The 25,362-nt window shown below is 35.1% G+C and overlaps 1 protein-coding gene across 1 annotated transcript in view; it reads right to left on the bottom strand.

Moving 5' to 3' along the window:
- Window positions 1-25,362, bottom strand: part of amon (prohormone processing protease amontillado) — a 296,714-nt gene that overhangs the window by 85,871 nt on the left and 185,481 nt on the right. The gene's annotated exons all lie outside the window — the stretch shown is intronic.

Here is a 25,362-nt window from a genome sequence, read left to right on the forward strand (position 1 = left end):
AAGTACAAAAGGGCATTAAAATGTACTGGCTTTAACAACGCTTTGTGGAGATCTCAAAATGTGGAGTAAAATTTAGTTCAATTTTCGTGCGAGGTAGTTCATTCTTCCTATAAAACAGTTCACTTTTTTTCGGTCTAGGCTTCATAGGTAAAATCGGAAAGTGTACTATTTGAACTGCTCTGTTTGGGAGAATATCTGTCATCAAACACCCCTGACATTTCAAAGTAAACTATAATATTTGATTTATGGTGGTGGGTATTTAAGATTCGGTCTGGCCGAACTTACTGCCGTATATACTTGTTTGCTTATGCCCTAACGTATATTGAAGAATTATAGAATTTTTGATAATAATAATTTGTAATTTTTATTCAATAGTAATTTGCAAATTTTTCCAGAGAAACTGACATTTTCGAATATAATTCAAAAACTAAGCATTTTATTGTGTCATGTGTGGTAAAACACTCCGTAAATGTATGTCAAATACCATACAGTTTACGATAGACCATCTCTTCTTCAAAGACATGTGACTTTAACGGAGGCATGCAAATTGCAAAGACTAGTGTGCTATATTTAAAGAAAACAATTCTTAAAACAAAGATTATAAATTTTCGTTTAATTTAAAATACTTTATTTATTTTAAAGAAATTTGTCCTTAATATTAAGTAAATTGAGTATCCCAAAATTTAAATTGCATAATATTTCATATTACGTCAATGTTTTTTCAGTGTAGCCAAACAAAATGTTCTTTGGTCGCATTCATAAAAACTGGGGTTAATAGACGAATAACGATTCATTTATGAATTCTTGACAAATAATTAATCCTTATTAGGTATTTGAGATATGCCTACTTTATTTTGACCTAACAGCCTACTGGAACAAATTTTCAAGCTATAATTTACATTTATTATGAATTACATAATCCTTCAAAAGTAAAATGTGAATTTAATTAGCCAGCTTATGAATTCGTTTGAGTGCTGAGCTTGATTATTTTAATATCAAATTGTTCGCCCTAAATCTTCAAACCCCCGCCCGCCCACAGTCTCATGCTGTTTTCTGTGAAATAATTATAATTCACTTCTCTAAGCAACATGATGGGAAAATATCTCAAAAATCAACGACGCAAATGTCCTTGGTATTCATAAAATATCTTAGACACGAAGTATGAAGTATGCTCATAGAAAATAAACCAATTTGTGCTAATAATAATATGAACCATGAAATAATAATAATTGCCATGAATATGATATGTAATAATTTGCTTTTATTTTTATACACACTACCATTTGATGGTGATATATTATATTTGGCATTCCCTTTGTAATCCAGAAAGGAAAGCTTCGCAAACATATTTGCGAAAAGGTTCTTTTTGGATCCGGAAGTGGTGCAAAATTGGCGCAGAAATTTCACATGGACGGATGACCACCTTTTCAACAGCCGTTGCACTGAATTTGCATCACTTCTTAAAGATATCCATTTTTAACTCGAATCATTTAATTGCAAGGATATTTTTGCAGTGTACTTAATTTTTATACAAAAATGTGGGAAAAATTAATGGAGAAAGAAAAGAAAAAATGCAAAATTATTTTTAGGAGTTGAATCCGCGACCGAGGCCCGGCGATATATGGGCAATAGAATTGCCAATCTAGGCCCAAAGAAAAAACACCTTTCTTATGAAGTATTTCCTTTTAGAGAAAATATATCAGAATTTATAATAAGTGATTCCACAATCGTTTCTAAACTACTGTATTTGTTTTTAAAGTCTGAAATTGTATTCCTCCAAGAAGAAGACACTTCATTCAGTGTAGCAGTTTTCCTTAAAGGTGGGTACTAAGTTCGAGTTTAGCCACTAAAATCGCCGTTTTTTATACCCTCTACCATAGGATGGGGGTATATTAACTTTGTCATTCCGTTTGTAACACATCGAAATATTGCTCTAAGACCCCATAAACTATATATATTCTGGGTCGTGGTAAAATTCTGAGTCGATCTAAGCATGTCCGTCCGTCCGTCTGTTGAAATCACGCTAACTTCCGAACGAAACAAGCTTATTGATGTAGGTCGGATCGTATTGAAAATGGGCCATATCGGTCCACTTTTACGTGTAGCCCCCATATAAAGGGACCCTCAGATTTGGCTTGTGGAGACTGTAACAGAAGCATATTTCATCCGATCCGTCTAAAATTTGGTACGTGGTGTTGGTATATAGTCTCTAAACACCATGCAAAAATTGGTCCACATCGGTCCATAATTATATATAGCCCCCATATAAACCGATCCCCAGATTTGGCTTGTGGAGCCTCTAACAGAAGCATATTTCATCCGATCTGGCTGAAATTTTGTACATGGTGTTGGTATGCGGTCTCTAACAACCATGCAAAAATTGTTCCACAACGGTCCATAATTATATATAGACCCCATATAAACTGATCCCCAGATTTGGCTTGCGAAGTCTCCAAGAGAAGCAAACCGCATCCAATCCGGATGTAATTTGGAACATGGTGTTAGTATATGATCTTTAACAACCGTGCCGGAACTGGTCCATATCGGTCCATAATTATATATAGCCCCCATATAAAACGTTCTCCAGATTTGACCTCCGGAGCGTCTTGGAGGAGCAAAAATCATCCGATCCGGGTCAAATTTGGAACGTGGTGTTAGTATATGGCCGCACAACCATACCAAAATTGGTCCATATCGGTCTATAGTTATATATAGCCGATCTCCAATCACACAAAAAATGGTCCATATCGGTTCCACTCGAGCCAAAAATAATCTATCAAGATTTTAGTTTTATAGAAAATTTTGTCAAAATTTTATTTCTGTAGAAATTTTTGTCAAAATTTTCTTTCTATAGAAAATTTTATTTCTATAGAAAATTTTGTGAAAATTTTATTTCTATAGAAAATTTTGTGAAAATTTTATTTCTATAGAAAATTTTGTTAAAATTTTATGTCTATAGAAAATTTTGTCAAATTGAATTACATACGTATTTGATCGATCTTTGTTGATTTATTATATACCACGTATGGACTTACATACAATTTAGAAGACGGTGTTAGGAGGTTTTAAGATACCTTGCCATCGGCAAGCGTTACCGCAACTTAAGTAACTCGATTGTGGATGGCAGTGTTAGAAGAAGTTTATACGCAATCCATGGTGGAGGGTACATAAGCTTCGGCCTGGCCGAACTTACGGCCGTATATACTTGTTCACAATTACTTTTCTCCAATAATCCATTCAAAAGAATATAAACTTTGTGAAAAGTTGCTTCCCCATCAAGTTTTAATAAAATTTGCATCAAAGAGGTACCATTTTATACTGTTTTTACTGATTTAATTTCGGTTTTAGCGGCTAAATTCGAACTTAATACCCACCTTAAGTTCGAGTTTAGCCGCTAAAATCAAACATGAATCAGTAAAAGCAGAATAAAATTATATATTTTTGTTGATTTATTTCTTATTTCGGCTTTAGGTCCTTAAAAAATCCTTTTACGAGTTGTTATTATTCCAATATTACGATTCTCTATTCAACCGTCGAACGGAACGGACGTGTTTTTCAATAGCGGATAAACTCATCGTAATAGGTACCTACTACGAATTTCAAGTGTGGTGGGATATTAAGCCACCATGCAGCGAAATTCCAAGTCATCCACTGGGTTGCTAACTTCAGGGCCCAGTGGACGGGTATCGACTGGAGTTATAAATCTGGGCAATGACCAAGAGTTAGGCCCAATTAGTCGACCTGTAGACGGGTCGACAGCTGTCGACACTCTGACAAGTCGAACTTTTTCTAAGGTAACGACATCAAAAGGAGGTAATCCCTCACGAAAGAGATTCAAGGAACGCAGAAATGCTTTGTTTATCCTAAAGAAGTTAGGATCAGTCGACCCAAGCACGCTGTCGGCTAAACAAAGCGATTCCTTAAAATGGGCTCAAGGAATTCTTGAGACTGGAAAAAGGGAACGATCGCCGGATGAGCTGCCATCCCCCAAAAGGGATCAAAGATCGTTTGCCTCAGTTGCTAAAGATAGCCTTGTGATGGCTATCATTAATAAAGGATCATTGGACGGTATGGTTCCAAAGCAAAAATGGGGGGAAATTGAGAATGCTCTGTCTGTCGTCTACTCACAGGTGCTGGAAAAGTTTCCCGGCCCAGATCCTCGACACCAAGAGGCTGGTTGGTATCAAGGACGATTTAAGCTAGTCGCATTTGAGGACCAGAGGTCTATAGAATGTTTTAAAGCTGCTCTGATACTAATTGGTGAAGTTTGGGAAGGAGCTGCTCTAGAGTTAGTCGAGAAGAAAGACATACCGGCTAGACCTAGAGCACATGCCTGGATACCTGCAAACCCTTCTGACCCTGAATCTATTTTAAATAGACTGAAACGATGCAATCCAGATCTTCCAACAGCTGATTGGAAGGTTGGCCGTTTGGATGAAGTGGATGGACCAAGACGGCATGCAGTGTTTATATTGAACACTCAGTCTTTGCCACATCTGGCAAAGTCCCAGGGCCGTGTATGTTATGGCTTTCATTATATCCAAATGAAGGTGTATAAAAACGATCAGCTAAAGTATTCAGAAATGGACAAGCCTCTGTCTGAATCAGAAGTAAGCGGATCCTCTTGCGAAGTCGAGGGAGATACCAAAGTTGAAGACATGGATAGATACCGTATGCGTGAGGAGGCTTCTATTGCCTCAGAACTCACCAAAGTCGAACCTATGGTTATTGCGAGAGTCAACGATATCTCTGAAGAGGACATTCTTGATGACTCGATTGAAGCGGCTGATGTGACGGTTGTTGAAAATCTCGATGGTCCTACGGATCCTCCAGATAAATCTTCATCATTGTAAGGCTGCATGTGCTGCCTTAAAAGTTCTCCTGATGAAAGGGGACAAAGACATAGTTCTTATTCAAGAACCATATGTTTATAGAAACAAAATATGTGAATTAAGTACTCCGGGGTTCAAACTATTGCAGTATACTGGTAATGATGTAATTCGAGCCTGTATAATTGCTAAAAACGAGCTTAACTTGTTTCTGCTTCCTTCAATGTGCAATGCAGACACTGTCGTTGCCAATTTAGAAATAGCCAAATGCAAATATTGGGTATCTTCGGTCTATATGGGACATGACAGGGAGATGCCTCCATGTGCCGTTAAGACCTTAGTTGAGGAGTCCCTGAAAACAAAGACGAAACTCATTATGGGATGCGATGCGAATGCGCATCATAGTATATGGGGAAGCAGTGATACTAATGCAAGGGGAGAGTCGCTAATAGAGTTTATTTTGCGTACTAATCTGGTAGTTTGCAACAAGGGAGATGCCCCAACCTTTGTCACTAAAAACAGGCAAGAGGTTTTGGACATCACCTTGGCCTCGCAAGAACTGAATGAAATGATATCTGAGTGGCATGTTTTAAGTGAACACAGCTTCTCAGATCATCGCTACATCAGTTTCAAATTTGATGTTCATATCACCAAGACCATATTTTCGCCAAATGTTAGGAAAGCTGACTGGAATAGGTATAGGGAATCGTTCAATATGATGATACCGGAAATAACAGAGACAAATATGAGAAATGTGCAAGATATCGAACACGCAGTGGAGCGGATTACTAAGGCCTTCAACATCTCACTGAAAGCTGCATGCCCTAGAGGAAAGCCAAGGGGAAAACATCGACCACCATGGTGGTCTACGGAATTAAGTAATATGAGGAAATCCTGCAGGAAGCTCTTTAACAAGGCAAAGTCCACCAGAGCCCCTGAGGACTGGGACGCTTACAAGAGGAATCTGAGAGGATACAAGCGAGAACTGAGAAAGGCTCAGCATAACTCTTGGAATGACTACTGCAGCAGTATTGAGAATACGTCCGAGGCTTCCAGACTACGGAAGGTTCTAGCATCCACCAACTCCGCTCCAGGTTTCATTAAAACATCGGAGGGAAATTGGACAACGTCCAGTGAGGAGACGCTGGAGGTGCTATTGGACACACATTTTCCTGGGAATCAGACGGTTGAACCATGTACTGGCGGTGCCACAGTTGCTCAGCGGTCGTTTCCTGTCGAGGAAATTGTATCGGAAACTAGAATAAGATGGGCGCTAAATAGCTTTGGACCATTCAAATCCCCCGGACCTGATGGAATTACTCCGGCGGAGTTACAAGCTGTAACTGACAAAATTATCCCCTGGTTGTCAGTGATATATAAAGGATGTATCAACTTATCATATATCCCAGGAAAGTGGAGGGAAACAAAAGTCGTTTTCATACCTAAAGCGGGAAAAGCCTCTCACTCGAGGGCGAAGGATTTGCGACCAATCAGCTTATCCTCATTCCTACTTAAGACTCTGGAGAGGATGATAGATATTTATCTTAGAACTAGAATCGATTCAAGGTTGTTCTCGAAAGGACAGCATGCATACTCGAAGGGCAGGTCTACTGAGACCGCACTACATGAACTAGTCAGCTTTATTGAAAGCTCACTATCTGTCAAAGAATACACAATCGTGGCGTTTCTAGACATCGAAGGGGCGTCAATAATGTCCATCCGAGCTCGATATTAAATGGACTGACAACTCTGAATGTTGATCCATGTATACTCAGGCTGTTAGACGAACTGCTAATGAAGAGACGTATTTCAGCCACACTAGGACAAGCAAACATACAAAGGTATGTGAACAGAGGCACTCCCCAAGGAGGAGTTCTATCACCTCTTCTTTGGAATGTTGCTATAAATAGCCTTCTGGTTACTCTAGAAAAAGAAAGGATAAAAGTGGTGGCATACGCAGATGATGTGGCTCTGGCAGTCAGGGGAAAATTCCCATCCACAATCAGAGATATTATTCAGAGGGCCCTCCGGATGACTGAGAAATGGGCGAAAGACAATGGTCTTGGGGTAAATCCTGCAAAGACAGAATTTGTCATGTACTGCAACGATCGCAAAACTCCCACGGTTAGGCCTATTTCCTTAGGGGGTATTGAAATTCCCTTTGGTGAATGTGCAAAATACCTTGGCGTTATTTTGGACAGGAAGCTGAACTTTAAGCTTAATATTGAAGAAAGGGCGAGAAAGGCAACTGTAGCTTTGTACTCGTGCAAAAAGGCAATAGGAAAAAAGTGGGGACTGAAACCAAAAATTGTGCATTGGCTATACACGGCAGTGGTTAGACCTATAATGCTATATGGTGTTGTAGTCTGGTGGCCGGCACTTCAGAAACCGACTTGTTTAGATAAAGTTCAGCGTATGGCGTGTTTGTGTATTTCAGGCGCATTCAGCAAGACAGGAACAAATTCCCTTAATGTCGTGCTGCATCTATTGCCTTTAGACATTTTGGCCGAACAGTCAGCTGCAACAACGGCTGTGCGGTTGCGCGAACTATCGCTGTGGTCGGAAAAAGGTTACGGTCACAGTTCTGTCCTCAAAATAATGCCAGATGTGCCTAACGTAGTGGATTACACTTTGGCGAGTCCACTTTTCGACAAAAAGTTTGAGACTCTAATCCCCAACAGTGAGGCGTGGTGCACACAGACCCCGGGGAATAAAGAATATATAGATTTCTACACTGATGGCTCCAAATTGGATGGACAAGTGGGGTTCGGAGTATATTCTAATGATCTGGAACTTCGAATAGCGAAAAGATTACCTAATCACTGTAGTGTTTTTCAGGCTGAAATATTAGCAATAAGAGAGGTGGCGAATTGGCTGAGAAGTAATGTTCCAAAAAATGTGGGCATTAATATATACTCAGACAGTCAACCTGCAATAAAATCCTTGGACTCTGTGTTCCTCAACTCGAAAACGGCCATCGACTGCCGCAAATCTCTCAATGAGATGGCTGAGCAGTACAATATTCACCTAATATGGGTGCCTGGCCATAGGAACATACCGGGGAACTGCGAAGCGGATGAGTTGGCAAGGCTAGGGACTACCTTACATATTCCAGGGGAACTAGAATTTGTTGGTATGCCCCTAGCTACCTGCAAGCTCATGCTGCGTGAGAAGGCTGTTATGATGGCAAATGTTCGATGGGAGAATTGCAAGGGTTGTAACGACACCAAGCAAATATGGCCCCATTTCAACTTAAACCGCACACTAGATATGCTAATGTTCTCGAGACGTCAGATATCACTCCTGATATCTGCTATAACGGGTCGCTGCCTGATAGGCGATTTTGCAAAAACTATTGGCGCGAAGTATAATGACTATTGTATGAGCTGTCATGATGCGGAGGAAAAAGAATCAATTAAACACCTCTTGTGTGAGTGTCCTGCATTTTGTGTAAAGCGCAAGCAACTTTTAGGAGCATATAGCTTCAGATTACTGGCGGATCTGGAAAACGTTAACTTAAGCAGTCTGCTACTGTTTTTGGAACAATCTGGTTGGTTCAACAAAGAAAAATAATCAAGAAGGTTCAGCGGTTAAAACTAGAAGTGCCCATATGTAATAGGTACTTTTAGTTAATGTGGTATCACAATGGACTGAATAGTCTAAGTGAGCCTGAATCTTAATCGGGCTGCCACCTTAACCTAACCTAACCTAATATTACGACTGATATCGTCATTTAACACATAAACAAAAAAACGACAAGTAAGTAAAATCTAAAGTCGGGCGGGGCCGACTATATTATACCCTTCACCATTATGTAGACCAAAATTTGTGTTACCATATCTGATTTATATCTGAAAATATTTGGAGACAATTTTTTGTACTTTTACAAAATCGCTAGAATTAAAAATTAAATCGGTTAATACCTTGGGATGAAACACAATGTTAGTAAAAAATATGGGAAATATAAAGCTAGAGCAATTTTGATGCAATTGTACAAAATAGCATTTATGATTTATCGGGCGATACATATGTATTCGAGATATAGGACAATTTGAGTTATATTTACCATTTTTGCTATTCAGCTGTGGCTATTTTACAAGGATATTGGTTAAATCTCGCCAAGATATGTGGTCAATTGTGGGTTGCGATATATTATTTGGGCAATTCGGGCGATATTTCCACATCTTCCTCACAAGTTGGGGGTAACATCTTCCTCACAAGATGAGGGTACTTTTCCTCACTCGTTGAGGGTACGTTGTTTTCCATTATACTCCACAGGTAATGGACAACTTATAATTCACTCAGGCCAGCGCAGTGACCGTATTACCGGCGAACCTGTGTACATGAACCGTACTACCGATGTATACACGAACCGCACTAAGCAGAATTGCCGAACCGTACTACCGATCAAGTTGAATCGCCGAATCGTATTACCGATTAAGCTGAATCACCGCATTACCGATTTCTGATGACCGAACCATATAACCGATTAAGTTGCAGACACCGATGAATCTGTAGAGATGACCCGTTTTACCTACCGATCTAACCGTTTCCGATTTACCTATCAACTCTACCAGCGATAGCAACATGATTACCGACATAGACTGTGCCGCCGGCCGTTATCAAACATCACAAAGTTCACGATCATCTTCAAATCGTCAAAACGAAAAGTTCACGATCAACTCGAAATCGTTCAACCCAACAATGAGAAGCAGTACCCGAATCACCACCCAACAGTACCCGAATCGTTCAACCCAACAACGAGAAGCAGTACCCGAATCACCATCCGACCGCCTTTGCCTTTGTCTTACGCCTTCCTTCAACACAAGAACAAATTGTAATAAACTTTTTACCACCAATAAACATTGTTTAATCATGTACCCTAGTCAGGGAAATCAACTTGTGTTCTTATTTAAGGTTTGTTGGTCCTTAGATCGACCTTGGAAACGACTGAACGTACCTCAGCCCTCCAGACTAAAAAACCACGTTACAAATGGAATTTTGTGTTAAATGTGGGTATTTTGGCCATATTAGATCAAGATGACGCACTTAAATATCATATTAAATGTATTCTATGTGGAAACTATCGAATCAATTGGGGGAAACTCCTATTGAAAATGGGTCTAAAATATGAAACATTCTACCATATTTCCCCTACTCTGGCGTACGTATATATGGGAGCTATATCTAAATATAAACCGATTTTGACCAAATTTGACATGCATAGTTAGAATAACAATCCTGCTATCTCAGCAAAAAACATAAATGGGAGAATAATTTTGGCCTCCGTGGTCATATGGGTGTAAATCGGCCGAAAGATATATATGGCAGCTATTCAACCAAAATTAGCACGCTTAACGATACTACTCATACGTACTCCTTGTGCAAAATTTGAAGCAAATCATGGGAAACCTCTTGCTTTTCAGGCCATATGAGTCTAAATCGGGCGAAAGATATATATGGGAGCTATCTGAACTGATTTTAACCAAATTTAGCACACTGAATTATACTCTTAAACGTACTACTTGTGCAAAACTCTGGCTCTTGAGGCCATATTAGTCGAAATCGGACGAAAGGTATATATATGAGAGCTATATCTAAATCTGAAACGATTTCAACGAAATTTGGTACACTTGATGATACTATTAAATGTACTCCTTGTGCAAAATTTGAAGCGAATCAGGGCAAATCTGGCTTTTGAGGCCATATAAGTTCAAATCGGACGAAAGATATATATGGGAGCTATATATCTAAATCTGGACCGATTTGGCTGATATTTTGCACATCTTACGAAAGCCCCAAAATATTTGCCTGGCCGAAATTTCGAGAAAATACGTATATAAATACGTCAATTATGACCAGATCGGTGTTAAATATATATGGTAGCTATATCTAAATCTGAACCTTTTTTTTCCAAAATCAATAGCGATTGTCTTTGAGCCAATGTAAAACTCTGTGCCAAATTTAAGGACGATCGGACTTAAACTGCGAGCTGTACTACATATACAGACAGACGGACAGACAGACAGACAGCCAGACAGACGGACATCGCTAAATCGACTCAGAATTTAATTCTAAAACGATCGGTATACTAAACGATGGGTCCCAGACTTTTCCTTCTTGGCGTTACATACAAATGCACAAACTTATTATACCCTGTACCACAGTAGTGGTGAAGGGTATAAACACATGTCCACTCATACATAAAATGCTACTCTCAAGGCAAAAACACATACTGTTTTGTTCACATGTCTATTCTCTTAGTTCCGAATGTCTACTCTCTTTACTCCGAATGCTCTTTTTAATATTCAAATTAAATAATATTTAGACTTAAGCATATAAAATTTTTAGCGAAGCCTTATTAACATGCCAAGGCCATAGCCAAATCAAATGAACTCATAAACCAGTTTTCCGAAACAACATACAGTTTCACAGAAATTGTTTTCGATACGGCCAAAATGAATTCTTTTAAATTTTTCATTCAAGAGATTCGTATACACTGCCTCAGTCTTATGCACACAAAGTATATTGGGATAAACAACAAATGTCCTGTTTGACAAAAAGAAATAAAGACGTAAGCTGTTTTTTTTTTCAAATGGGCCACAAATAAAGCAATCAATCAATATTTGTGTATATCCAAACAAAAAAATAACATTCCTAGGGGATATTTGGTATTCTCTTTGCTAGCAAGGATACGACAAGTATCTTCAATTCAAACGAATACAGTACGATGACTGTGAGCCCCATGAATGTATCTGTTTTGAGAAATACACAAAAAACAGATAATTGAATGAAATAAAGGAGAATTATTGCTACAATTATCAAGTCGCTGGGGAAGAAAAAATAATGAACGATAATATTTTATTTCTAATTACCAGATGTTACCACTGGCAATATCTTAAGTGTTTATTGGGAACTAAGATATTTATGTCATACATTTGTAAATTGCTGTCAATCGATAATTGGCATGAATAGTATGTATATTATTAATGTGATAAACGCTTATATGAACAATAGTTTTTATACCTATATATTATACCGTAGAATGCACTCAAAAAAAATGCCCGATTCCAAAGATGATGTTTTTACAATAATGATTTTTGATGTAAGTATATTTTTGAGATACAATTCCATTTTAAATTTGAGCTTTCCGTACTTGATTTTAGGAATAAAAAATTAATGTATTCTGTTTCTCAGCTTTTTCTTCATGTGCTTTCCAAGCAATTCTACCAAAAATTACCAGATGTTACCACTGGCAATATCTTAAGTGTTTATTGAGAACTAAGATATTTATGTCATACATTTGTAAATTGCTGTCAATCGATAATTGGCATGAATAGTATGTATATTATTAATGTGATAAACGCTTATATGAACAATAGTTTTTATACCTATATATTATACCGTAGAATGCACTCAAAAAAAAAAAAATGCCCGATTCCAAAGATGATGTTTTTACAATAATGATTTTTGATGTAAGTATATTTTTGAGATACAATTCCATTTTAAATTTGAGCTTTCCGTACTTGATTTTAGGAAAAAAAAAATTTAATGTATTCTGTTTCTCAGCTTTTTCTTCATGTGCTTTCCAAGCAATTCTACCAAAAATTGTAGATGTTTTACTGTTTGGTACACCCAGAAAAAAGTGCCTTCGAAACTAAAGGAAAAAATTTCCATCAATATAGTTTATCCATTTTTTTTCCATTAAGGTAAATTTTTGTGAAAAATAATAAAATTTACTCGTTTCAGTAAAAAAAATCCTAAACTGTAAGCAGTTAGGAATAGTTCATTAACTAGAATAAGGCATGGAATTTTACTCATACTATTTTCTTCGCTGGGTATACGAATTTACTACTGAAAAAGAAAATTTTATTCACCGATAACAAAGCATTCGTAAAAATAAACAAAAACCGAACTAAAACCAAGTTTCTTAAAAATCAGTAAAATTTCTTATAAAATGATAATTGCGACTTCCTGATCGCATAGAAAGTTTTTCATACATACGAACAACACTTGGCATAGAAAAATATTTTAGTTCATTCGTACTAAGAAGTATGCAATCCTTTCAAAACTTAAAGAAACACACTTGTTAGAATATAGGAAATTTTCCTAAATTTCTATTGTCTACCTGTAATCGATACCTGTCATCGTAATCGATGTGTTAGCGCGTGGGTGTAATCGATATATTTGCGCGTCGGTTGTTTTTTTAGTTGGAATCGCGTTGTTTTGGTATACGGAGAGATTGTTAAAAAATTATAATAAATAACAAATAAAATATTTATTTTAAATTAGTGAGAAAAATTTTCGTTTTTTTAAATAAATCTATCAATGTTCGTGATAGTGTATAAAGAAAGAAAACACCAGCAGAATAACAACCCTTTCATTTGTCTTCATTTTGGAATCTTCAATTATCAGGTAATATTCAGTGACGCTAACCTTTTGCAACAAAAATGTTTTATGATTTTTTATATTTGTAGGTATTGAAATTGTAAAAGGAGGACAAAATCGTTAGGCAGCAACTTATTAAAAGTGAAAAGTACAAGAAGAAGAAAAAGTGCGTTTTACAGTTGATAATATCACACGGAAATTGGAAATAGTGGAATAATAAACTAATATTTCTAAGAGATTCGATGCTGTTGATTCTTAATAAATATATTCAATATATTAATAAAACATGTCTTTTATTGAAGATAAAATTGCTTATAGAAATAAATAAAATTGTATTTAAAAACGAAGGTAAGCAGTTCTAATTATGAAGTAAAAGTTTTACCACAAATGTGTAAGATTTGTCGAAATGAATGAAAAAATTTCAATAAAATCATTCCATATATGAATTCAAATTAGTTAATTTTTTTCATTCTGTAGTATAGTGGTATATAAATATAGGAAAATGTTAACTAATATATGGAATGCATTATTCCTAATTTCTACGAAAATCACATCGTTCAAACAAATAAAAATGTCTTTGGCGCTATACGAAGTTCAACTTTCTTCGCAATGAGTTCATTTTAACTTAAAGAAGGGGTCACTTTTTTCTGGGTGTAGATTGATAGGATACTAGATGGTAGATTTTGCAAAATATACCTTCCCAATTAAGAGCCAATTTTGTCCGCAAGTCAAATTTTGAGATCGGTTTATATGGGGGCATTTATTATTATGGACCGGTATAAGCAAAAAAAGAAAATAATTCTTTCCTCGCAAACGAAATTTTAGCCAAACAAAGATCGTTTCTCATTTGCTTTTCGCTGTAAGGAAGTTTATTTGGTAGAAAAGTATATAGTGATAAATGTTTACTCTTTTCCAGGATGTAAAACAATTTCATAAAGACTAATTCAAAAAAAAAAAAACTATCTTTTCTGGCTAATTTCATTTTCCCTCACATCTTTCTCACTTCCATGAGGAAGAAATAATTCGATTTTATAAATTTTTTAAATTTCACCTTTCGCCTGGACGGAGAATCGAACTGCGGACCATGCAATTTGTAAGCCAACACACTATCCACTGAGCCATGTAGCTGTTATTGTCATCTATAGATAAATATCGTTTTAAGTTATATTTATGTAGCATAGTTCGCGGCGCCCTCGAGCCGATTAAACAAATTTTATTTAACAGAAACATACATTTAGTTGGGGAACAGTGGTTGGAACAGTGGTTGTTACGTCCACCTTGTATACCAAGGGTCTTGGGTTCGATCCATGCTTCGACCGAACGCCAAAATGTTTTTTTTTTTATATACTCTAGATATGTTCGGAAGATTCCGAAAAGGTGTTCATCGTTAAATATTAAATTTTTACTATGAAACTTTAAACAGTGCTTGATTTAAACGAAATGGACTGTGTTGTTGGTTCAAAAATAATTTTTTTTATTGAAAACATAAAAATTTTGTAACAAACGATTTTTTTTTGGTGATAAAAGTTTAAAATTTTTGAAGACATTAAAAAACTCTAACAAAAGAAAAACGTTTTCGGTACACGTTTTCCAAACGTTTTTTTTTCTTTGCGTGTATGAACCAATTTTTGTTAGAGAGCATAGACTAACGCCACGTACCAGAGTTCAAACGAATCGCATGAAATTTGCTCTTCCAAGATCCGGCGTTCGATCTCTATGAATGGACAAAGTAATTACATCATACATAAATTAACTAAAAGTAAAACAAAAAAAAAACAGTAACAAGTATATACGGCCGTAAGTTCTGCCAGGCCGAATCTTATGTACCCTCCACCATGGATTGCGTAGAAACTTCTACGAAAGACTGTCATCCACAATCGAATTACTTGGGTTGTGGTATCATAAAACTTCTTAACATCGTTTTCTAAATTGTGAGTAGAGAGCTAGAATTGAAATATGGGGGTCTCTTATATGGGGGCTATATACATTTATGAACTTGATATGGACCAATTTTTTGTGATTGGGGATCGATTTATCTGAGGGCTATATATAACTAACATATAGACCGATATGGACCTAGTTAGGCATAGTTGTTAACGGCCATATACTAGCACAATGTACCAAATTTCAACTTACTCGGATGAAATTTGCTCCTCCAAGAGGTTCCAAAACCAAATCTCGGGATCGGTTTATATGGGGGCCATATATGATTATGGACTAATATGGACCACTTTTGGCATGGCTGTTAAAAATCATATACTACCACCACGTACAAAATTTCAACCAGATCGGATGAATTTTGCTTCTCCAAAAGGCACCGGAGGTCAAATCTGGGGATCGGTTTATATGGGGCTATATATAATTATGGACTGATATGAACCAATTCCTGCATGGTTGTTGGATAACATGTATTAACATCACGTACCAAATTTCAACTGAATCAGATGAATTTTGGTCTTCCAAGAGGCTCCGGAGGTCAAATCTACTGATAGGTTTATATGGGAGCTATATATAATTATGGACCGATATGGACCGTTCTGTGCATGGTTATTAGATACCATATACTAACACCATGTACCAAATTTCAGCCGGATCGGACGAAATTTGCTTCTCTTAGAGGCTCCGCAAGCCAAATCGGGGGATCGGTTTATATGGGGGCTATATATAATTATAGACCGATGTGGACCAATTTTTGCATGGTTGTTGCAGATCATATGCTGACACCATGTACTAAGTCTCAGCAGGATCGGATGAAATTTGCTTCTCTTAGACTCCCCGTAAACCACATTTGGGGGTCCGTTTATATGGGGGCTATACGTAAAAGTGGACCGATATGGTCCATTTGCAATACCATTGGACCTACATCAATAACAACTACTTGTGCCAAGTTTCAAGTCGATAGCTTGTTTCATTCGGAAGTTAGCGTGATTTCAACAGATGGACGGAGGGAGGGACGGACGGACATGCTCAGATCGACTCAGAATTTCACCACGACCCAGAATATATATACTTTATGGGGTCTTAGAGCAATATTTCGATGTGTTACAAACGGAATGACAAAGTTAATATACCCCCATCCTATGGTGGAGGGTATAAAAATTGGCGCCAAATCATGACAATTTGAACGATACTGCAGTTCATTCTTACTATTTTTAGAAATTGTAAATTTTCTTTTGCTTTAGTTCATATTGAGCTTATGGTCATTGGAATTTATACCCACTTCTAGTTCATAAAATGTTTGAGACGTATTTAATCAAAAGAAAATGTCACTATGCTATGGAAAATATCGAAAACAATACAATTTAGTTACAAACAAATAATTTTGTTACACCCTCCACCATAGGATGGGGGTTAACTTAGTCATTCCGTTTGTAACACATCGAAATATTACTCTAAGACCCCATAAAGTATATATATTCTGGGTCGTGGTGAAATTCTGAGTCGATCTAAGCATGTCCGTCCGTCCGTCCGTCCGACTGTTAAAATCACGCTAACTTCCGAACGAAACTAGCTATCGACTTGTAACTTGGTATAAGTAGTTGTTATTGATGTAGGTCGGGTGGTATTGCAAATGGGCCATATCCGATCACTTTTACGTATAGCCCTCATATAAACCCACCCCCAGATTTGGCTTGCGGCTGTCAGAATATGGTCTTTAACAACCATGCCAAAATTCGTCCATATCGGTCCATAATCGTATATAGCCCCCATAAAATCCTATCCCCAGATTTGGTTTTGGAACCTCTTGGGGAGCAAATTTCATCCGATTTAGTTCAAACTTGGTACACTGAAAAAAATATTGTCGTGAGGTCAAAGATTTCATGTCTTTAAAATATGAATGCAAATTTTGCTTAGCATAGAAGATGCATTTCTCCAATATAAAGTTTTTTTCCTTGTCCAAAAGTCGATAAACTTTTCAATGAAGTCGTATTATCCTTATAATTAAATGATTTGACTTAAAAATGGGTATCATAACATGGAAGAAAAAATGTTTGGGCTAAGGTCAACTTGACTTTAATAATTCAGAAAAAATCTTTAAATTTAATTAAATTGTCTTTAATTTTTTGTTGTCTTTTTGCATCTTGACTACAAAACAAAAAATCGTTCAAATATAGGACATGTTTTTCAACACTTTATTTTAAAGACGTTTTTTACTTGAAACATAGCATAATTTCTACTTGAAGTCGAGTCCGAATTTGGAAAAAAAGTTGTCGTTAATTCGTTTTTAAAGGACTTTGATAGCATATGAAGAAAAAAAGCTGAAAAAGCGAAAAATTAGAATTTGCTTCCTAGAAGCAAGTACACAAACCCCAAATTCAAAAGATAATTGTGTCTTAAAAGTATCCTTACTTGTATTCTCCGCTTCTTTGGCTCGGAATCAATTCCAAAATTTTTAAAGTAAAGACAAAATCTTTGGAACCGGGCATGCTTTTTTTCAGTGTACATTGTGCTAGTATATGACCGTTAACAACCATGCTTAACTAGGTCCATATCGGTCTATAATTATATATAACCCTCAATCCGATCCCAAATCAAACAAAAATTGGTCCATCTCGGTTCATAATTCTATATATAGCCCCCCTATTTAGCTTTTTTTGCGGAGTTGTCCGATGTAGGTCGGATGATATTGCAAACCTACATCAAAATCAAAAATATCAACTTGTTTCGTTGGGAAGTTAGCACGATTTAAACAGATGGACGGACATAGCAAGATCACTGTGGAATTTCACTACGACCCAGAATATGTATTATTTATAAGGTTTCAGACCAATATTTCAATGTGTTACAAGCGATGTGTTATACCCTCCTATAATGGAGGGTATACAAATGTAGTGCTTTACATTGGTGCATTACATATCAGGCACCCATTATCAGCACATAAGTAACATGAACAGCCAAGGAGATCTATATGTCGACCAGCGTGTTATGCCCATATGTTACAAACCTCATTTAAAGAAACTTCGTTTAAAGACAACAAACTAAACTTTTTTGCAACATTAGTTACAAACGTCCATTTTCTAGGATAAAAACGGGGAAAAAATTAATTTTTCAATATATTGATTTTCGTACAATTTCTTACAATTCCGAAATGACAATTGTTATTGCATAGTATTATATTACACTTTTATTACGAAAGTCATTCAAATGTGTTTGATAAAGAGTTGAACTTTTAGGAGAGATGCAAAAAGCAGCGTTTTGCACACAAAAAGGTCATGAGTTCTATGCCAGTTTCAAGCAAATGGCGATTTCGATTGGGATAAAAGCTGCAACATTCCCGAAATTGTTTACAAAATATAAAGGATGCTGTGATCGAACTGTGAAAAATTTCGCAAAAAATAATAAAATTTAACTACCAACAAATAATTTTTTTCCCAAAAAAAAGTTAAAATAAACAATAGTTTAACTACAGAATTTTTTCGGTGTAAAATATCGGGTTACCACTATACCTAACCTAACCCAACTCACACCTGTTTTCCAAATTGAATGATAAAATGGCTATACATACTCCCATGGTTACTGCATAAATACTCCCATGGTATAAGCATAAATTATTTTTTATCACCTCCTTTTAAAATTTATTGTGACGAAATGTTTTATTACTTCAACAAAAGCTACAAAATAGCCATTAATATTTTATATTTATTCAGGCATGATATTCAGGATATTACCACTTGAATAGAAATTTTCCTTGAAACTTTTGCTGCTCACTTGAACTTGCCAATTCAGGTCGTCATGGTTTTACTGCAAGTGGAAATATTAAATATGCACATGTCGTTAAATATTTTCATATACCAAACAATTTCTATACACGTGTCTGAAAAAAAAACAATCACTTCAGTCTAAATAGAGCCATTTGAATAATAAAAAAAATACACTTCCGAAGTAGCTATTCAACAAGTCTCATCCATTTATGAAGGATTATTAACTGCGATATTAAATAACATGACACAACATATCTATGCCCTACAAACATAGTGGGTCAAGTCGACTATGAATGATATTGAAAAATTATTGAGTATAGTAAAGGGTGATTCTTTTGAGGTTAGGATTTTCATGCATTAGTATTTGACAGATCACGTGGGATTTCAGACATGGTGTCAAAGAGAAAGATGCTCAGTATGCTTTGACATTTCATCATGAATAGACTTACTAACGAGCAACGCTTGCAAATCATTGAATTTTATTACCAAAATCAGTGTTCGGTTCGAAATGTGTTTCGCGCTTTACGTCCGATTTATGGTCTACATAATCGACCAAGTGAGCAAACAATTAATGCGATTGTGACCAAGTTTCGCACTCAGTTTACTTTATTGGACATTAAACCAACCACACGAATGCGTACAGTGCGTACAGAAGAGAATATTGCGTCTGTTTCTGAGAGTGTTGCTGAAGACCGTGAAATGTCGATTCGTCGCCGTTCGCAGCAATTGGGTTTGTGTTATTCGACCACATGGAAGATTTTACGCAAAGATCTTGGTGTAAAACCGTATAAAATACAGCTCGTGCAAGAACTGAAGCCGAACGATCTGCCACAACGTCGAATTTTCAGTGAATGGGCCCTAAAAAAGTTGGCAGAAAATCCGCTTTTTTATCGACAAATTTTGTTCAGCGATGAGGCTCATTTCTGGTTGAATGGCTACGTAAATAAGCAAAATTGCCGCATTTGGAGTGAAGAGCAACCAGAAGCCGTTCAAGAACTGCCCATGCATCCCGAAAAATGCACTGTTTGGTGTGGTTTGTACGCTGGTGGAATCATTGGACCGTATTTTTTCAAAGATGCTGTTGGACGCAACGTTACGGTGAATGGCGATCGCTATCGTTCGATGCTAACAAACTTTTTGTTGCCAAAAATGGAAGAACTGAACTTGGTTGACATGTGGTTTCAACAAGATGGCGCTACATGCCACACAGCTCGCGATTCTATGGCCATTTTGAGGGAAAACTTCGGAGAACAATTCATCTCAAGAAATGGACCGGTAAGTTGGCCACCAAGATCATGCGATTTGACGCCTTTAGACTATTTTTTGTGGGGCTACGTCAAGTCTAAAGTCTACAGAAATAAGCCAGCAACTATTCCAGCTTTGGAAGACAACATTTCCGAAGAAATTCGGGCTATTCCGGCCGAAATGCTCGAAAAAGTTGCCCAAAATTGGACTTTCCGAATGGACCACCTAAGACGCAGCCGCGGTCAACATTTAAATGAAATTATCTTCAAAAAGTAAATGTCATGGACCAATCTAACGTTTCAAATAAAGAACCGATGAGATTTTGCAAATTTTATGCGTTTTTTTTTTAAAAAAAGTTATCAAGCTCTTAGCAAATCACCCTTTATAAAACACTCTTTTCTCCCTTCATTTCTGCAAGTGATTTTTCTGGTGTTTCAACCTCGGTTACCAAAGTTGGTAGAATTCTACTATTTGGTAGATTGGTAGAATTCTTAAAGTTTTGGTAGATTTTGCAAAATATACCTCTCAAAAAAAAAAAAATAAAATTTTGACAAAATTTTCTATAGAAATAAAAATTCGACAAAATCTATATATATAAAATTCAATCTATGTTTGTTTGTTTGTTTGTATGTTCCGAGTTGGCTCCGAAACGGCTGAACCGATTTACTTGAAACTTTCAGAGATCGTAGGGGGCGTTCATGTGGTGCAAATAGGGTACCTCATTTTTTGACACCTGGTCGCGGAGAGGGACCTCCCCTTCGTCGGACTTTTTGAAAATTGGACCAAAGTTGACCGATTTGCTTGAAATTTTCATTGAAGATTGGGGTTGACATCTAGACAAAGATACGCTACTTTTTATTTCGATATTTGATGGCGGAGAGGGGCCTCCCCTTTGTTCGATTTTTTTTTAAGTACAGTGAAAAAACTAAAATTCTCTAAATTATCTGAGATTTACAGAGAACATGTGGTGAGGTTACGGAATTAATATGGGGTACCCGATGATTTCATATGTGGATGGGGAGGGGGACCTCCCCAGTGCCCTACTTTTTGAAACTTGGAACAAAATTATGCGATTTGCTTGAAATTTTCATTGAATGTTGAGGTTGGCATCTAGACAAAAATCCGCTACATTATTTTTCGATATTTGGTCGGGGAGGGGGACCACCCCTTAAGGGTTAAGAAATTTATATCAGGTTCTTGATTTTTTAATAAAAATAAAAGGGCATAGGGTGACATCCGCTTCTCTTAAGTACATACAGAGAAACAATTAATCTTTTACCGAGTTACTTGAAATTTACAGAGGACTGGGGAGAAGTTACGATATTAATAGTTGATACCTGATTTTGTGATATTTGGACGGAAGAGAGGCCGCCCTTTTAGGCTTATAATTTGCTTGACATTTTCTGGGACGTTTAAAAAAGATACGCTACATCACTTTTCGATATTTAGTCGGGGAGGAGGTCCTCCTCTAAAAATGGAAAAAAAAACAATTCTTAAGTTTTCTTGCAATTTACATAGGCAGTGGGGGAAGGTTATGAAGGAAGAGGCAACCTTTCTTGCCCCACACTAGAAGGAAAGTTTCAAGAATTTTCAGGGAATTCTATTCACTACGGTGCTATTCACTACGGAGTTTGTCAATATTGTATCGGGAAAAGTGACGTCCCTTTAAAACAATAGAGCAAAATTTAAACATCTCCGATCTACTTGAAATTTACAGGGAACGTGGGAGGAGGCGATTAAATTTATAACATACATGATTTTTAAATTAGTATATGAAAATTGAAATAAACTTTGTCGATTTACTTCGATAGAGTAGAGTAGTAGTGAAATTAATATAGGGTACGTGATAGTCCGATATCAGGTCGGAGTGGAGCGAAGGTGGGGAGAGGGTTCCCTTTTTTTTTCTTAAATTGAAAGTAGAGGGTTGTCCGTAAATGGGAACTCGGTACATAATTTTATGATTTCTGCACAGGCTTCTGCCAGACTTCTTTTTAGTAAAGAACTTAAGTTTACATGAAATTGGCAGCCAACGTAGAGGGTGCATTATTTTCCAACATTTTAGAAAATTTTAATGTGGTAAAATTTTTTACTATTGGATGGGAAACAGTTATTCTTTGTATGTTATTAAAATATAGTGCTTAATTTTCTGATATGTTGAGGAGAAGGATACCTTTCCTTGACAAACCACACTTAAAATTCACAAGAAATATAGAAGATTGTCCAACTACTTGAATTCAGAACCTTATTTAAAAAATTTGGAGGAAAGGGTACACCCTCTCCCCGACATTTTGTAAAACGAATCATTTTACATATGCATATCCGCCGTATTTGTACCTATAAACGAAAAAGCAATTAGTCCGATTTGTTTGAAAGAATACAAATCTTTTCGCATTTGTTTTCAGCACGAATGATATGGTTGACTAAATTAACGCAAAATGTTCCTACAAATACGCTTCGGAAGGCGCAGCAAAGCGGGCCGGGTTACGCTAGTTTTCTATAGAAATAAAATGTTTACGAAATTTTCTACAAAAACAAACTGTTAACTAAATTTTCTCTAGAAATAAAACTTTAAACAAATTTTTTATAGAAAAAATTTCCTCTAGAAATAAAATTTTGAAAAAATTTTCTTTAGAAATAAAATTTTGAAAAAAATTTCTCTAGAAGTAAAATTCTGAAAAAATTTTCTCTAGAACTAAAATTTTGACAAAATTTTCTATAGAGATAAAATTTTGAGAAAAATTTGTATATTTAGAGATAAAATTTTGAAAACATTTTCTATAGAGATAAAATTTTGAGAAAATTTTTTATAGCGATAAAATTTTGACAAATTTTTTCATAGAGATAAATTTGTGAAAAAATATTCGCTGGAGATATAATATTGATAAAATGTTCAATGGAGATAGAAATAAAATGTTGACAAAATTTTCTCTAGAAATAAAATATTTGACAAAATTCTTTATAGAAATAAAATGTTGACAAAAATTTCTCTGGAAATAAAATTCTGAAAAAATAAAGAAGAAATAAAATTCTAAAAAATTTAAATAAAATTTTGACAACATTTTCTATAGAAATAAAATTTTTGGAAAATTTTTTTATAGAAATAAAGTGTTGAAAAAATTTTCTCTAGAAATAAAATTTGAAAAAATTTTTCTAGAAATAAAATTCTGAAAAAATTTTCTCTAGAAAAAAAAAATGACAAAATTTTCTATAGAAATAAATATTTGAGAAAATTTTCTATAGTGATAAAATGAGAACATTTTCTATAGAGATGAAATGTTGACAAAAAATTTCGACAAAATTTTCTATTGAGATAAAATTTCGACAAAAATTTTTTATAGAGAAAAAATTGTGAAAAAATATTCGCTGAAGATAAAATATTGGGAAAATGTTCGATGGAGATAAAATTTTGATAAAATTTTCTATAGAGATACAATTTGGATAAAAGTTTCTATAGAAATAAAATTTTGACAAAAAAATTTATAGAGATAAAACAATTTTTATAGAAAAAAATTTTGACAAAATTTTCTATAGAAATAAAATTTTGACAAATTTTTCTATAGAAATAAAATTTTGGCAACATTTTCTATAGAAATAAAATGTTGACAAAATTTTCTAAAGAAATAAAATTTTGACAAAATTTTTTATAGAAGTAAAATTTTGACAAATTTTTTTATAGAAATAAAATTTATACAAAATTTTCTAAAGAAATAAAATTTTGACAAAATTTTCTATAGAAATAAAATGTTGGCAAAATTTTCTATAGAAATAAAATGTTAACAAAATTTCCTATGGAAATAAAATGTTTACAAAATTTCCTATGGAAATAAAATTTTGACAAAATTTTCAATAGAAACAAAAATTTAACAAAATTTTCTATAGGGATAAAAGTTTGACAAAATTTTCTATAGAGATAAAATTGTGAAAAAATGTTCGATGGAGATAAAATTTTGATAAAATTTTTATAGAGATAAAATTTTATATAGAATTTTTTCTAACAAAGTTTTCTAAAGAAATAAAATTTTGACAAAATTTTCTATAGAAATAAAATTTTGACAATTTTTTCTATAGAAATAAAATTTATACAAAATTTTCTATAGAAATAAAATTTTGGCAACATTTTCTATAGAAATAAAATGTTAACAAAATTTCCTATGGAAATAAAATGTTGACAAAATTTCCTATAGAAATAAAATTTTGACAAAATTTTCTATAGAAATAAAATTTTTACAAAATTTTCTATAGAGATAAAATTTTCTATAGAGATAAAATTGTGAAAAAATGTTCGATGGAGATTAAATTTTTATAGAGATAAAATTTTGATAACATTTTTTAAAGAATTTTTTCTAACAAAATTTTCTAAAGAAATAAAAATTTGACAATATTTTAGAAATAAAATTTTGAGAAAATTTTCTATAAAAATAAAATTTTGACAAAATTATAGAAATAAAAAAATTCCTATGTAACATATATTCCCAAATATATTTTGCTTTAAGCCTATATATTTGCAGAATATGTGCAAACATATTTTATGTTTCACTCTAAGCATATTTTTTAGGCATCGAATGCTTGTCCGTCCTGAATACAAAGGATTCCTGGGTTCAATCCCAGTTTCGACCTAAGCCACAAAGTTTTTCAACGGTGGTTTACAATGGACTGAATAGTCCAAGCGAGTCTGAAATAACTAATAGTACTGCACTTTTGAGAATGTATCCACTGACAATATATATCTTCCGTGACTTCCGGCTCCAGACACCATCTACAGATATCATCGTATTTAAGTCGTATTCTTACCATGTGTTTCCAAAGTATGTTATGTCCTGTTATGATACCAATCAATGGTCGCAATTCTTCTCCGTTCATCGACATAAAAATTTCGCATTTCCTACGTTTCTTTACGTCCCATATCAACTTGGTTTGTTCGCAACCATCCGAAGAGACCCCGCGTCTTCGCCATAGTTCATCATTCATTTATATGTTATACAATAATTTATTATTTGGTATATAAAAATGTTGTTGATGGAGGAAAAGTTAAAGTGTAACCCAAACTAATATTAGTTATTATTTTAAATAAAATGTGGGAAAAAGGTAAATCTTCTGAATTGTAGGGAAATTCGTCTTTATGTGTTAAAACTATGAAATTGGGCATAGGAAAACGCTACGACTAATCAATGCGAACAAATGCCAAGTTTGTAGCTTTA

This window comes from Haematobia irritans, chromosome 1 (assembly GCF_050003625.1).
Source record: "Haematobia irritans isolate KBUSLIRL chromosome 1, ASM5000362v1, whole genome shotgun sequence".
Classification (NCBI taxonomy): domain Eukaryota; kingdom Metazoa; phylum Arthropoda; class Insecta; order Diptera; family Muscidae; genus Haematobia; species Haematobia irritans.